The following is a 16,529-nucleotide window of genomic DNA, read 5'->3' as shown; positions in this document are numbered from 1 at the left end:
AATATATAAGTATTATAAATATCTGAGGTCAAGAATTAAGTACATATAACTGCTATCAGATAGTAGAGTTTCTTCTTATTTAATCTTAAAACAGTATACAATCTTATTTAATTTGCTTCTGGTCTTGAAAAAGTAACAGTTCCTACTTGAGTCTGATTTTTTTTTTGTTTTGATACATGTTAGGGATTACTAAAGTTTGTCAGAGATTACATCTAGTCTCTCACTTGATTTTTTTTTTTTATCCAGCTCATTACAGCGAAATTGTCTTAGGGTCTGTCTCATTTAATATTTAATATTCAGTGGGCTCCTGAAGATGAGTTCCTGAGGGCATTGGAGCAGTTGAAGAGCTATAAATAATGCTTATCAGGCTATAAGCATCTCCATAGAAAATAAAACCTTAGGAAGCCCAGATTCAGGAGAATCTTAGTGAGTCGTTTATCTGACAATGCATTGAAACTAAGTTAATCATATTTTCTCTTCCTCCTCCCCTCTTCTTTTTCCCTTTTCTTCTATTTTTCCTGTTTTCATCTCTGAACAAGCACTCTTTGTCCACTTGCTTCCTTTCTTCATATTTTTCTTCTTATCTAATTGAATTCCTTCAGAATCCTTCATCTGACCATACTAGAAAGTGATATATTTGATAAAATGTTGTCCTTAGTTATGAAACTGAATGTTGTATTTATTTAAAAAGCTATTTTAATTCTTTCTCCATTTAACCTCCTCTCTGTCTTTTAATTTTCTTCTTTAATAATGGACAACTTTACCTTTTCATCTTTGTGGCCTTGTTGATTGCACCTTGTAACGTTCTACATTTGTAAATTTCTTTATCTTAATATAAATGTTTTTATGGTGGGATTTAGGATTTTTGTGAAACATACTACATGTTTAACATCAAATTCAGTAGACATCCTATAATATGTCTTCCTTACTTTTCTTTCTAGAACTAGAACTTCATTTCCCCCTCCATTGTGTTTTTGGCTGTCTGACGGGATGCTAGAATGGCCTGTCTCCACGTATTTTGTTGCATTTCGCCATTGCTTCTTGTGTTCTGTCGGGGAATTTTGGTGATTCTTTTCAAGCGCTACCTGAGCTCTGTGCTAGTTGTTCCCCTTCCCCCAGGGTCTCCTGCTGTGTGGCCCTGTCTCCACTTCCTCGGCCTTATCCATTGACAGAGCCTTGGGTTCCCTGATGGCTGCCTCTAAACCCTTGTGAGGGCCTGAATATTCCTCCCCCTGCTGCTACAATTGAGCACAGTGCTGGGTACCACGGTGCCTTCTACACTTGCTTTCAGTTGTTAAGGCTTCCCAAGCTTTGGCTGTGGCTCAGTGATCCTGCTGGCAAAACCCTGGAGCTTTTTCCTAGCCTCAACACTCAGTGGTAGCAGCAGGTGTTGGGATTTCTCCAAGTCCCTAAGACCCTGGGAGCAAGAGAATGGCTGTTTGACATAGACTTCAGAAATGGTCAGAGCACCAAGAAACCTCTCCTGAAGATATATGTAAAGGTAAGATTCTGATTTCTCTAGGAAGTGATTTAGAAGCTCCAATTTGTTTAATGTAGACTGAATAGCATTGGGACCTGTGAAGCACTTTTTTCTCCTCCACAATCTGCATGGTATATCTAGTAAGAGAAATCTTATTGAGAATTAAAACAGTTAAAAATAAAACAGAAATGATTTATTTCCCTAAGGCTGTATTCTGTTTACATCCTCATGAAATGTTTAAACAAAAAACCAACAAATGATGAATTTCCTCGAATTCTTAAACTCAAATTCCTAGAACAAGAATTAATTTGAAAGGAGCAGGAGCGGCTCAGCTTTTGGTAGTTAGTGCTGGGGTGTGTTACTGCCCTTTGTCAAGAATTACCGTTTTGCATTCTAAACGTAGCCATCTCTTTCCTTTTAGGGTTTTACTTGCAGTTTATTTTTTAAAAAGGGAGTTATTCCTCTGCTCCTATTTTTTTGGGATAAAAACCTCCACTCCATGTGGGTGGAAATAAACTGGATGAAGGATATATGTGAGGTGTTTGCGTGTGTCATGAGGATGGGAGAGAACAGTAGCATCAGAGAGTGGACCACACAGATCATTTCTTCAGCATTTTAGCTTTTGTGGCAATGCTGATTTATTTATAACCCTTTATTCTTTACCCTGCCTGCATTCATAGACATTAATCTGTGAAATGATAATAAGACACCTCTGCTAATATGAGATTTTTACCAGCCTTACTGTTAAATTATGTCTTCTTGTTTCCCCTTTGTTTTCAATGGGCTTAATCTCATAATTGATTCCCTATAGTTGGAATCAAGGCTGTTAGCTACTGCCACCCTGAAACTCTTTCACTTCAATAACCAGAAATGTAACTGAGGTTTTAAAGATGAAAGAGAAGAACATTTGCTAATAGCTTTACAAAGTGAAAAATAAGGTTTATGTTTGATATGATAGTGCTTGTTTCAAAATAAGATTTATCTTTGATAGTGCTTATTTTAGATGCTTATTTTAAAAAATAAATGGTTTTTAATGAAGTATTGTATTTATTCTTGAAAATACTTAAGTTTTCTGTCCTCTAGACTTCAAAATATGAGTAAATGGAATGTTCTGAAGTCTTTCTAGCACAGTATATTAGGTTATAGATTTCCTATGTGAAAAGAGAAGAAGGAAATTTAAGGCTTTGATTCTTGATAAGGAGTGCACAGTTTTGAACATGTACGACACAGTCTTAAGGTGGGACTTTGCATTACTCTCAGCTTGGCTTACATAGTACATTTTCCCTTTTTTAGTTATCGAGACTTCTTATATTTCTCTGGGACAAGAGATTTAGCAGACTATACCTGTATATACACATAGTTTTAAATGATTAAAATTAAATATAAAGTGATATTGATTGTACTTCTGGACATTTATAAAACTACTTTAAAACTTTAACTTCAAAATATTTTTAATGGAACATAGTGAAATAGTGATATTTATTGTATTTAAGGTACATGACTTTAAAAAATAGTGCTGCTGTAAAGATCTTAGAAACAGAGAACCGATAGATAATTCATACTCTATGAAGCCCAGGGCCAAAGCCAGAATCCAGGTCACTAAATTCTAATCCAGCAGCACCCTTGCCTCTATTGAAAGCTATTTTTTGAATTTGTAATATTTATACATTGGAGGGCCACTTTGCTGAAGTCTGCAGAGCAAGAAATAGATTCTAGGAATTGAAGAGATTTTCTTTATTATCCAGTGTGCCTTAGCATGGCTGATAAACGTGGGTTTATCGTGCAACATTGCCTGGTTTATGACATCTTTAGAATTTTTAATTTCTGCCTTGTTTAGTGTGGCTTTTATTATAGTCAGATTTGAAAAGTACTGTGGAAGAACCATTAATATATTTTTGTTTGAAGGGAGTGTAGGACTTCTGGCATGCCATTTATTTGAGTTTATGATCCTGTAAATTGGGCAATTATCTGAAATATTAACTTCTTAGAATTGAAAAATTAGACTAGTGTGCAAACATAGGCAGTGTATTTTCTGTTTCTAAGAAAAAAATTTTAATTGGCTTCCACTGTTTGCAAATTTGAAATTTTTATTAGCTTGCATCTTTAAAGATCTGTTTATTTGTGATATCCTAAAAGCTGAAAGACTGTACAGTACATTTGCATGAAATTATTTTATATATTTATTAATTAAATGATTTCTGTTTCCTGACTTAGAAATATTACTTCAAACTCCAAATTTTCCCTGACTTTACAGGGTACCTACCATCATGAAGTCGGACAGTGCACTGGCCCTTCAGTGTGGTTGCTTGGGAGATAACAATGGTAATCTAGTCTCCTTGCAGGATGTCCAAGATGGACTCAGGACCCAAGATGGACCTACATAAAAAACTGGTTGTGAAACTAAGAATGTAAACTGTGAATTCTCTTTTTAGGAAGTTTAATTTGAAAATAATCGTTGGAATACTTCTGAAATAGGAATTTATAACACTTATTTCAGAAAAAAAATAAAGCACTTCTTTATGGAAAGTCTTAAAAGTCTTATACTGGTTCTCAGAATGAGGTCTTAACTCCAATCAGTCTGACCCTGGAATATTTCTGCCCTCACCCTTCTTATAAGACCTATGCCTTTGAATTCCCATTTATTATTTTTGCCTTCTTGGAGAGTAGGAGAACTGTCTTGGCTGGTGGGCTATGTACAGTATATTTACAATATATATTGAGAAATGTCATATATATATTAGCCTTTTTTCTGATGTATTTCCTTTGTTGTAACAAATAAATCAAAGTCACCAGCCTAGTTAGACATATCCATGTAGGAGAGAAAGAACAGACCTGCCACTTGGTCCAAACAGCTAAAAGAAAGGACAGATCTAAGGATGAGACAGGTACTGACATTTTTGATACTTTAGCAGTGTTCTATACTTCAGAAATAAAATATTCCTGTTCATTATTCAGTTTGTTATATGGAAGGTAAAAGCTTTCTGAGTCAGGATTGTTCAAAATTAAAATTATCTCTGTAGTTAATTATAACATTGATTACCTACTACCTCTAGCCCATTATAATAATTAGCTCATTTATTCTTCACAAAAACACCTTGAGGTATGTAGTGTGATCAGTTTATATTTTTATCATATGAAGAAACTGAGTCCAAGAGAAGTTAAATAATCTGTCCAAGATATCAGAGCCGAACAGAAGGATTTAAACCCAGCATGTCTGGTGCCAGTATTCAACCTTAGAGGTCCTTAGTGGTTGTAACCACTGGCAGTAAATACTAGTTCCCAAATTCAGGCCGAAATCTTTTTTTGGCAGAATGCCAAAATGATGAATCTGCCTATATTCTACCTATGTGTGAAATCATATATTCTTAGATTTTTCTGATTTATTTCACTCAGTATAATGTTCTCAAGGTTTATATGAAACTGAGACTCATGGACACAGATAAAAGCGAAGTGGTGTCTGACCGGGCAGTAGCGCAGTGGATAGAGCGTCGGACTAGGATGCAGAGGACCCAGGTTTGAAACCCCGAGGTCACCAGCTTGAGTGCAGGCTCATCTGGTTTGAGCAAGGTTCACCAGCTTGAGTCCATGGTCACTGGCTTGATCAAGGGGTCACTCACGCTGCTGTAACCCCCTGGTCAAGACACATATGAGAAAGCAATCAATGAACAACTAAGGTGCTGCAACGAAGAATTGATGCTTCTCATCTCTCTCCCTTCCTGGTCTGTCCTTCTCTCTCTCTCTCTCTCTCTCTCTCTCTCTCTCTCTCTCTCTCTCTCTCACACACACACACACACACACACACACACACACAGAAGAAGTAGTTACCAGAGGGTGGGGAGAGGGGAGTAAAGAGGAATAAATACACAGTGACAGAAAATGATTTGACTTTGGTGATGGGTGCACAACACAATCAATAGTTCAAATGCTATAGAAATGTTTACCAGAAACCTATGTACTGTTATTAATCAATGTCACCACATTAAATTTAATTATCTAACAAACAAAAAAAAGCATTTATCTAAACCTCTTCCAAACTCAGGTCACTACTGTTTACTCACTGGCTACTTGACCTTGGAAAGGTTATTACTTATTACCCACTTTCAGTCATAGTCTCACCTGTTCTAAAATATGAATAATATTATCTCTTGTCAGGATTTTTCTGAAGATTCAATTTAATTTAATGAGACAAGTGCATGCCAAGCATTTTGCACCTTGACCAGCATAGAGAAAATAGCTGCTAAGTGGTTGATGTTATTATGTAATCTTCCTGAGTTCACACAACTAGAAAGTGATGAAGTCAGAACTGAGACCCAAGTCTGTGTGACTGGAAAACTTACATTGAACAAGAACACACACACACACACACACACACACACACACACACACACTTTCCACAAGCTGCAGCAATAGGAACCACAAAGCAAAATCTCATGCCTTCTCTGAACTCTGACACTGCCTTCCATTCTAGCCATCCCTTTATGATGAATAAATCACAATGTTGTGTATGCTGACGAGAAAAGTAGTATAGTTTAGTGGTTTAGGGAAAACTCTAGAAGTAAGGCTTCTCAGGATTGGAATTTCAGCCCCATCACTGCAAACTGTGGTATTAGGCAAATTATGTAACCCTTCTAGGGTTCTTTCTCAATATATTAAGCTCTGAATAGTACCAATTATGTTGGGTTATTGTGGCTAATAAATGATATACATTAAAGAGCTCCTCTAATAAATGACATATTCATAAAGACATATTTCTTTAAAAATTCAGTATGCTCCCAGAATGAAAAACAAGGTTCGTGAAAACTAGAAACCTGTAACAAAGAGTGTTGGAGGTGGATAGGATCTTGGTGATTTCATGTTTTTTTATTCTCTAAGAATCTATATACTTTTCCTGTTAGCCATTTTACCTCAGTGGCAGGTCAGTGGAGAAACCAGGAAAAGGGAACACCACCAAAGATCAAAACTGACCTAAATCTGGGGCGTTTGTACCACGGGGAAGGTGAGTCAGTATCTTTAAATCTGGGCTGATGTCAGTGATTAGCATCGCTGTCCCCAGATGGTGGTTAAGCAGATGATAGTATTTTCATTCTCATGTTCTTTTTCTTTGGAAGCAGAACCAAAGCCAGCAGCTGGGCATCACGTGCTGGAGAGAGTGAACCTGGACTGAGTTGAGTACCAGCCTTGAGTGCTCATTGGAGCAAGGGTTTCTTGAGTCCTTGTGCTTAAGTGTCTGGTCTCCTTTACTAGATTCTCAACTTCTTGAGTTCAGGAATGTTTGTTTTATTTATTTGCAATACCTTGCACAGTTTGCAAAGTAGTGGGCACTCAGTGAATGTTGGATAATTAAAATAAAAGAATATAAGTTCCAGCCTAACCAGGTGTTGGCACAGTGGATAGAGCATCAGACTGGGACGTGGAGGACCCAGGTTTGAAACTCTAACGTCACTGGCTTGAGTGCGGGCTCATCTGGCTTAACGCAGGGTTGCTGGCTGGAGCATGAAATCATAGAAATGACCCCATGGTCTTTGACTTGAGCCCAAAGATTGTTAGTTTGAAGCCCAAGGTTGCTGGCTTGAGCCCAAGGTCACTGGCTTGAGCAAGGGGTCACTCGCTCTGCTGCAGCCTCCCGGTCAAGGCACATATGAGAAAGCAATCAGTGAACAACTAAGAAGACTAAAGTGCCAGAGCGAAGAATTTATGCTTCTCATTTCTCTTCCTTCCTGTCTCTTTGTCCCTATTTGTCCTTTTCTCTGTCTCTCTGTCTCTGTTAATACACACACACACACACACACACAAAACACCAACAAGAATATAATTTTCATAAATGGGACAGAAGAACTCATTTAAGGATATTATGGCCACCAAAGGCATGAACTATTCAGGCTAGACACATCAGTTCCTTGTAGTCAAACCCAGGATATTGGGTGCTGGCACCTGAAAGACTGTTGTTTAGAAAACTTCAACTGAGAGAATCAAACCAAATGTTTCCACTAACATTTGTGTCTTCCCAATTTGAAAAAGACCATATGTCATGGCAGAGGTTCTGCAATATGAAGATAGTGTGGAAACTTCCAGAGTATCTCAAGATCTAGCTTGTAAATCAAGTGCTAAGTTTTTTTGCCTTTGAAAAAATTTGGCTTTGAAATACACACATTGGTGTGAAGGTAAACAAACATTGAGTCCAGAAATGGAACAGTCGTTACGAACACATGCACCTGATTTTACAAAAAGGTAGGGTACTTCTATGTTTTTATTTTCACATAGGCCTGTCCCTCTTCATCTCTGCCCAGTCAGTCTGTCAACACAGACATGCAAACAGATGGAAATAACACGCACATGTGCATGCACCCACCTGCTTAGAGCAGGAATTGCAAGATTATAACTCATAGGTCTTTTTAATAATTTACTTCTACTGCTCCGCATCCTTGAATTATATGTGGGTCTAGCATGCTATTTGTGATTTGTGGTAGGAACACCTGGCAGTGGTTTATTTTTCCTCTTTTTTTCCATTTCTTATTTCCTGATGTCTGCCTTTAGTTTAGTTTGGCAACCCATCCTGTGAATTTTAATAAAGTACTAAGTTTGAGACATTATGGAAGCAGTGTGTACTAACTTACAAAAGGTAAACATATCATAAAATCCATGACGCATGAAATTACTTAGGTACCCGAGTCCAGGTTCCCCCCAAAACCGTGTCCTGGATGTGTTCCTGGTAGTTCCATCTAATCTGTTTTACCCTTTAAAACATGAGAGGCAGTGGTACAAATAAAATCAGTGGATCACTCCCTGAGGAGAATTTTGTCATCGGAAATAAAAGTGTCAACGCTAAGAGGGGAAATGTTATAAATAATGTGAGGGGTGTGTAGTAGTCATCACCACTCTTGAGTTCTTATCTGGCAATCAGCCTTCGACAAATGAATATTTTTGAAAAAAAAATCATGCAATTAAAAAAATTAAATTTGCTACATGAACCAATCCAAACAAATAGTGAAGAATACAATTTTTATTTAGATGGGCAGCTGTAGAATTAAACCACTTGTGTATGTGTTTATATGTGTGTGTGTGTTTATAATACATTAGACATGGTTTGCAGACACTACTCACGCTTGCTCACACCATTTCTAGGCAGACTGCAAATATAGTAGTACAGCTTTCCAGTTAGAACATCGTCTCTGGGGCCAAATAACATGGGCTCAAACCCCAGCCCCACTTACTTGCTGTTTGTGTTTCCTGGGATAAGTTATTAAACCTCTCTTAGCTTCAGATATCTAATCTTTATAATGGGGCTAATAAAAGAACTATAGGATTATTTTCTGGATTAAATAAATTAATATGCTTAAACCATATAGAGTAGTGTCTGTGGATACACTAGGAGTTCAACAAACTGTTACAGTTTTATGGTTTGTTTGTTTTTTTGCTATTCTGTTCTTTTTGTTTTATGCCTAACAGAAGTGGTTATTTAGCCTCCTCACTTAGGGGGTAGGGCTGATGGGAACTGACAGTCTTAGAAAAAAAGTAAAACTGAAAGTGAGTTTCCTTAACCAAGAGGTCAAATGCCCAGAGTCCAAACGTATGCCCTAGGATGGGGTCCAAAAATTACAAAAGCTAATACATGATTGAGGGGAGAGAGGTAAGTTTAAGACAAAAGTAATCTGAAGTTACCTTCTTGGGCAGCTGGTATTCGCAGACCCTCTCTTTGGAAAATTTAGGGAATCAGCCTCAACTGTCTTTACCTCAGTTCTCCATTTCAGTGACTTATTAGCAGGAAATTTCTACCAATATCTATTTGAACCATTATTTCATTATTTTAAAAAAATATTCATGTCTCTCTAAATAGGCTAGATTCATTATTTTTAAAAACTTCCATTGTTTTTCTTTCATCTTGATTTTCTCTATATTATCTCATTACTTTCCTAGAGTACTTTATTTTACAGGGATTAAAGTAAGAGTTATTTTAGGAAGTAAAGCTTGATGACCCCTAAACTGAGGATATACAGGAAAACCACATTTTCCTGGGATGAGTCTAACGTCATTTTTTTCCTATTAGACTTGGTATTACTATTTTAATGTTAGAAAAATATGGTCCTGCAATTATGTTTAGAAGTTTGCTTAGGCTGTTTAATACCATCAGTATCAGCTGCAATAAAAAGTGGAGGTTGTCTAAGAGGAGAGTGCATAGTGCCTCCAATTAAACATGCAAAAATAGCAAAGGGTTCAAGAGCCACTTTAGTGGTTCCTGACTCTGGGTTGGAAACCTCTCATATCCCAAATATCACATTGGATTTTGTGACACTGTGTCTGAGGCCCGTCACCAAGTCCCTAAACAAAATTATGTTAATAAAAATAAGTACTCTATGTTGTATTTTCAGAGTCTGGAATTGAGGGATCTGGCTTATACTTTCTTTTATGTAACTTTAGTTTTGGAACTGGGTTCACATATTTGGAGACAAACATGAATAAATTCTTATGTAATAGAAGGGTCCCTAACTTGACTATATTCAGATTACTGCATGGAAGTGGACCCCTTTAAAAAGGACACCTCAGCTCAGAGCAAAGTTTGATTTTAGGTTCATTATAGAACAAAAATTATTTTTAAATATCTTGACTGGGTTGAAAAGTAAGAGATTAAAAAATAAAGTTAATTATTTTTAAAAAGCCAATTGTTATTTAAAAAAATAACGGAACCTCAAATTTAATTAAAATTATCTCAATTATTTTTATTATAATTTTTATTTCAAATATATTTTAATATATGCTTGTTTTCAAATTTCTTGTTCAAGTCTTCAAATTTAAAAAAAAATTTTTTTTAGATTTTATTTATTTTAGGGAGAGGAGACAGAGAGAGAGAGAAGGGGGGAGGAGCAGGAAGCATCAACTGTTGTATGTGCCTTGACTAGGCAAGCCTAGGGTTTTGAACTAGCAACCTCAGCATTCCAGGTCGATGCTTTACCCATTGCACCACCACAGGTCAGTCAAGTCTTCAAATTTTATGCTATGTCTTTAAATAGGCTATTTTCTACTTGTAACTGAAATATATTAATTCTTGTGGAGTCAAGTCAGTTTCTACTCTTAGGGTTTGTAATGTTGGTGGCATTTTTGATAGAGGTCAGGATGTTTACAGCAAAGACTAAAAATCACATAAGAAGACTGTGGACACAGCCATGTGCCTAGTTTAGTTTCTTGTGGTGGCAGGTCCCCATTTAATCACTGTGCTTTTTGTGTGTATCATGTGTCCTTGGAAACATAGCCACCATTTTACCTCATTGGACTGAAGAAGATCTAGTAGAGATAATACACAGCACAACTCCTTTTGTAAATTCACCTTCATCTTTTTGTGAAGTAATTCATTTATCTGGAAAGCAGTATAAATGAAAATTCAAAAGTACACCGTGAAAAGTAAATTTTTTTCACAATCCTGCCCACTAATGACATGATTGTATGTTGCTCTCATGAGCACTAAAATTGAAAGTATAATTATTGTTTTTATACTGTAATTGATAGTATAAATTTTATCCATTTAGAAGAATAGGAAGGTGGGAGGAAGAAGAGTCCAAACTCTTCCTTCAAGATAACTCATAAATTGTAAAAGCCAAGATATACTTTAAAATTTATTCTACAATTTAGAGATTGATTTCTGTTGCGCCAAAGACTTTCACACATATTTTGCAAAAAAGAAAGTGAATATAATAGGAAGAAAAATATGGTATAAAAAAACAAAAAAGCATTTGCCCTTAAGGAGAAAATGTATTTTTAGCGAACACTAGAGAGTATAGGATTTATTATGTCAACATGGTATATTATTTCTTCAATGATTGTATAAGTCGGTATGTGTTTATTGAATAAATGAATACGTTCTGGAGAAAATCAGTGAGTAAATATGTAGATGAGGGAATCGATAAATTTAGTGGTAATGCAGTCTACTTCCTGTTTATTCTTTTTAAGAGACAATACTTATTTTAAAGCACTGCACAGAATTCATTGAAAGAAATTGGGTGAAATCCCTCATTTTCTCTGGTGGTAACTGCCAGTTATAGTAGGATGAGAACTTCATAGGTTATAAGATATTGTTAATGTAGGTGAATTACCCTACACTTACAGAGCTTTTGGGAATCCATAGAGGAGAATACATACATTATAACAAAAAAGGGCAGTTAGTAATAGTCCAAAAATAAACATTGGTGGATGTAATTACATCCTAAATAAAATAAATAGAATTGGATTAAGAAAATTACAGTGGTTTAGAAGAATTTAGTGTGTTTTCTATCCCTAATTTTCATTTGGTTTTGATGATAATTGCTATTAAAGGAACACCATGCATTACATATTTTTAAACATTTAGCCAGCAGCAGCAACACCCACAGTATATTGGTATCTTTGCTGACGAAACAAAAAGCATTGGGCTTGACACTATCATGGCAGGATTTTAACAACTGGAGGAAAAGGGTTGAGGAAAAAGGTTAAATATCAGGTTCACTTAAGGCTTGGAAGTTTTCAGCCATTTATGAAGAGTGTAATAAAACATATTAAAGCCAGGGAAGAGAGAGTAATAAACAGGATTGGGGGAGGAAAATCCCAGAGAAGGAAGAGCCTTTGCTGACTGAGAAGCAGATTCACATCAACAAGAGTACTGGCTATCATGCCCTCTCATGGGCTCATTCCCCAGGAATGTATCCCTTGTGCTAAATAGAGTTCTTGTGTAAATACACTTTGCAGATATTTGAAAATACTCAGATAACAGTTTTTCAGAGTTGACCATATAATTATTTCTAGCTGTTGCATTTATTTATCTTGGTACCAATGTATAGAGCTAGTTTCTGACTCATGTTACCTGAAGTATCTTATTTCATAGTTCGAAAAAGAACATAAACAACATTTAAGAAAAATGTAAACATCAGTGACTTGATTCCATGAATAGAATGAAGGAAACTTATTTCATATTATTTTCTTAATGAAAAGATGAATGTAACACTGTATCCATGGCATGTTTAAAAAGGAAAAGAAAAAAAAGGATGGAAACTTTGACTTCTGAATAAACATCAAAACACTAGCTTTTGATTTTATCTGAGTTTTACTATAGAAAGTTTTTACTATTTCTACAAAATCTAGAGGAAATTACTATACTAGAAAAGCTGAATGTCATTTTTAGACTAATCTTTTAGTCATCCTAATAATGGCAAATTATTGAGTTCTTATTTTTCATAGTAGTCCATCTTGAAAAATAAAAATCACATAGCCCACTCAAGGGATATTTCAGGAAAATTGATGGGATGCTTTAAAAAAATAGTACATTAAAAATGGTCACATACATGTTTTGCATTATGCTACTGTTTTATCACTCAGTTCTCAAAGTGTAATGAGGAAAGTTAGCTATTATGGCCTTGAGGCTTATAGTTTGGATGATTAGGGATGGGCACTGTTAAAAAATATAGGTGTGTTTTCTTTCTTTTTATATTGATATAATATTAACTATATACATAAATATGCAATACCTGATAAAATATATAATATTGATGTGTTCTTTCTTTTTAGAGAGAATAAACAGGTAGCAGATAACAGATTTGGTTGGGAATGGTTGACTTTACAGAAAGGGCATCTGAAAGTTATTCACAAAGAGCTGTGTTAGGTTCAGAGAGAATGTACAGTCAGAAGGGACTTAAAGATAAATTTTAGGGATCTCCATGTAATTAGCCTCCAGAATGGAGAAAATCATAGAAAGTGACCAGAACCCTCAGATTAATAAATAGTGGTAAAGGAAGGTGGTGTGTTATCAAGAAAGACAAAAGAGAAATAAAGAAGTAGTTACTGGTGCCAGATGCAACAGAGAGGACAAGAAATGAGAAAAGCACTCTGAGTCTGGCAGCTAGATGTAACCTTTGAGAAAGCAGTTGGAGTCGAATTGGGAGGGAGGAAGGAGAATCCCTGTGGCAACCAGATTCCAAGATGAGTCACTCTTGGAAGATAGGTAGTAGGACTCAACAAGTTGCAACAACTCTGTGAAGAAATTCAGTAATAATAAGAAGAGAAGACGTGATGGCAGCTGGAGAATTCAGCAGGCAAAAGATTGTCATGTTAAGAGTGGCTTTTTCCACTAAAGGAAGGTAGAGGAGTCATTGGAGAGGAAAATAATGAAAAGTCATGAACAGGGGTGGGGTAAAGGAGAGGAGGATACTGTGTTTCAGAGCAGCTGAGAAGGGGTGAGAAAGTGGTTAGAGGTTGACCTTGGAGAGGAAGGTGGACAGAGACTCCCCAGGAGGTGGGCTGAAGAAGGTGCTCAGTCAGGAAGACTGCTTTCCCTGCCATCACCTCCTCTGTCCATTCAGTTTCATCCTGTTTGTGGTCTGGGTGGCCCTGCCTTGTGTTCACACTCCTTTGTGTATTGCTGTGTAAATCTTTAACTTCGCTTTTCTTCTAGTCTTGTCCTGACTGAAATTTTTTTGAGGACATAGGAAATGTTTTACTCATCTCTGTATTGCTTAATAAGCTCCCTTTTCTTGTGATCCCCTAATGTTTTTCTGCTCACATCAAAGCCCATGTTGTCAGGAGAGAGGTTTTGCAGCCTGGTCTGTTCATTAGGATACAATGCTGAAGGCTAATTAGCCACCTATGGCACTCCAAAAGGTGTTTCTAAAACAAATTCTTAATTTTAAATGAGTGGGAGAGGTTATTAGATCAGACCTTCCCCCACCCAGTTAAAAAAGTTAGTTATAACAAAATGTAACTTAGAACTGAGAAATGGATACTTCGAAAGCAGATAAAAATTTTAACCGTAATTTATTGTAGATGGTGGAGCACTTTACTGAAAAGAAAATGATTATGAAAAGACAAAAATTTGCAAAGCACATGTTTGCTAAATGCTATGGTTTATACCAAGGTATCTGTCAACCAAGTAAGATTAGGTGATATCCTTAACTTTTGCTCTGATCTACACCATAGGCACAAATCCCTTGGTTAGAATAGTTAAGTTCTGTTTTCTGATTCTTTCTTAGCAAAAGTAATTCTAAGCAAAAGTTAAGAATGAAAGGTTGTCTTTGCCTACCATTTAGAAAACATATAGTAAATGTTTCTACAGTATTTGTTTATGGTAAGTTTGTTAATTTTAATGATTGCTATCAACCCACTTCCTTTACATTTTATATAAATGATCAATGATCCTTTTTATAAAAAATAGAATTCTGCAGACACAAAAGGATTATAGCTATGGTTTTCATGGTTTTAGACCCAATGTTATACTGAAAGTAAAATATATCTATTTAAATTTCTAAATTATTTAAAGCTATAAAGTTTATAATCTATGACACCTGTTTTTATTTCTCCTGAAAATATTTTATTTTATTTTTATTTTCAAACAATTAGGAAAGGAAAAATCAAAGCATGAGATAGTATATCTAAATAAATAAAATGTAGCAAATGACAACTTTTATATATTCATTTATCTTTATTTTTAACTTTTATTGAATTTATTGGGTTAGCATTGGTAAATAAAATTATATAGGTTTTAGCCCTGGCTGTTGGGCTCAGTGGCATGTGGATGTCCCAGGTTTGATTCCAATCAGGGCACATAGGAGAAGCACCCATCTGCTTCTCCACCCCTCCCCCTCTCCTTTCTCTCTATCTCTTTTCTTCCCCTCCTGCAACCAAGGCTCCATTGGAGCAGATTTGGCCCCAGGTGCTGAGGATGGCTCTATGTCCTCTGCCTCAGGCATTAGAATGGCTCCAGTTGCAATGGAGCAAGGGCCCAGATGGGTGGAGCATCACCCCCAGTGGGCTTGCAGGGTGGATCCTGGTCGGGCGCATGTGGGAGTCTGTCTCTCTGCTTCCCTGCTTCTCACTTCAGAAAAATACAAAAAAAAAATTATATAGGTTTTAAGTGTATAATTCTATAATACATTATCTCTATATTGTATTATGTGTTCATCACCCAAAGTCAAATCTCCTTCCATCATCATTTATCTCTCCTTTATCCTCTTCTACCTGCCCTCAACCTCTTTGACTTTGGTAATCCCCATACTATTATCTTTGTCTATGAGGGTTGTTGTTTGTTTTTATTTACTTAGTCCCTTTACTTTTTTCACCCAGCTCCCCTACCCCTCTCCCCTCTAACAGCTGTCAGTCTGTTCTCTGTATCTATGATTCTGCTTCTGTTTTATCTTATTTTGTTCATTAGATTCCCATATAAGTTAAATTATATAGTGCTTGTCTTTCCCTGACTGGCTTATTTCACTTAGCATAGTACTTTCCAGGTCCTTCCATGCTGTTGCAAAAGGTAAGATTTATTTATTTATTTATTTCTGAAGATGGAAACAGGGAGAGACAGTCAGACTCCCGCATGGGCGCGACCGGGATCCACCCGGCCCGCCCACCAGGGGCGAAGCTCTGCCCACCAGGGGGCGATGCTCTGCCCCTCCGGGGCATCGCTCTGCCGCGACCAGAGCCACTCTAGCACCTGGGGCAGAGGCCAAGGAGCGCCCCGGCCATCTTTGCTCCAATGGAGCCTTGGCTGCGGAAGGGGAAGAGAGAGACAGAGAGGAAGGAGGGGGTGGGGGTGGAGAAGCAAATGGGCGCTTCTCCTATGTGCCCTGGCCGGGAATCGAACCTGGGTCCCCCCGCACGCCAGGCCGATGCTCTACCGCTGAGCCAACCAGCCAGGGCCGGTAAGATTTATTTTTTATGGCAGAGTAGTATTCCATTGTGTAAATGTACCACAGCTTTTTTTAATCCACTCATCTACTGATGGGCCCTTGGGCTGCTTCCAGATCTTGGCTATTGTAAATAATGCTTTCATGAACATAGGGGTGCATATATTTTTTGAATCAGTGTTTCAAGTTTTGTTTTTTTTAATTACATATTCTCATAGTGGAATTGCTAGAACATAAGACAGTTCCATTTTTAATTTTTTGAGGAATCTCCATACTGTTTTCCACAGTGACTGCATCAGTCTGCATTCCCACCAACAGTGCACAAAGGTTCCCTTTTCTCCACATCCTCGCCAACACCTGTTGTCCATTGATTTATTGATGATAGCCATTCTGATAGATGTGTTATTATCCAGAAG

The 16,529-nt window shown here is 36.8% G+C and overlaps 1 protein-coding gene across 15 annotated transcripts in view; it reads left to right on the top strand.

Moving 5' to 3' along the window:
* MBNL1 (muscleblind like splicing regulator 1) overlaps positions 1-16,529 on the top strand; it is a 223,435-nt gene that overhangs the window by 108,008 nt on the left and 98,898 nt on the right. For 2 of the 15 annotated variants that reach the window (XM_066259076.1, XM_066259078.1), the window contains one exon: positions 942-1,501. The exons of the other annotated variants lie outside the window; for them this stretch is intronic. The gene's annotated coding sequence lies outside the window, so the exon portion shown is untranslated. The remainder of the gene's footprint in view (positions 1-941; positions 1,502-16,529) is intronic. 15 annotated transcript variants of the gene reach the window in all.

This window comes from Saccopteryx bilineata, chromosome 2, assembly GCF_036850765.1.
Source record: "Saccopteryx bilineata isolate mSacBil1 chromosome 2, mSacBil1_pri_phased_curated, whole genome shotgun sequence".
NCBI classification, from domain to species: domain Eukaryota; kingdom Metazoa; phylum Chordata; class Mammalia; order Chiroptera; family Emballonuridae; genus Saccopteryx; species Saccopteryx bilineata.
The sequence above is the reverse complement of the archived record's forward strand: the minus strand, read 5'-3'. Positions and strand labels throughout refer to the sequence as shown.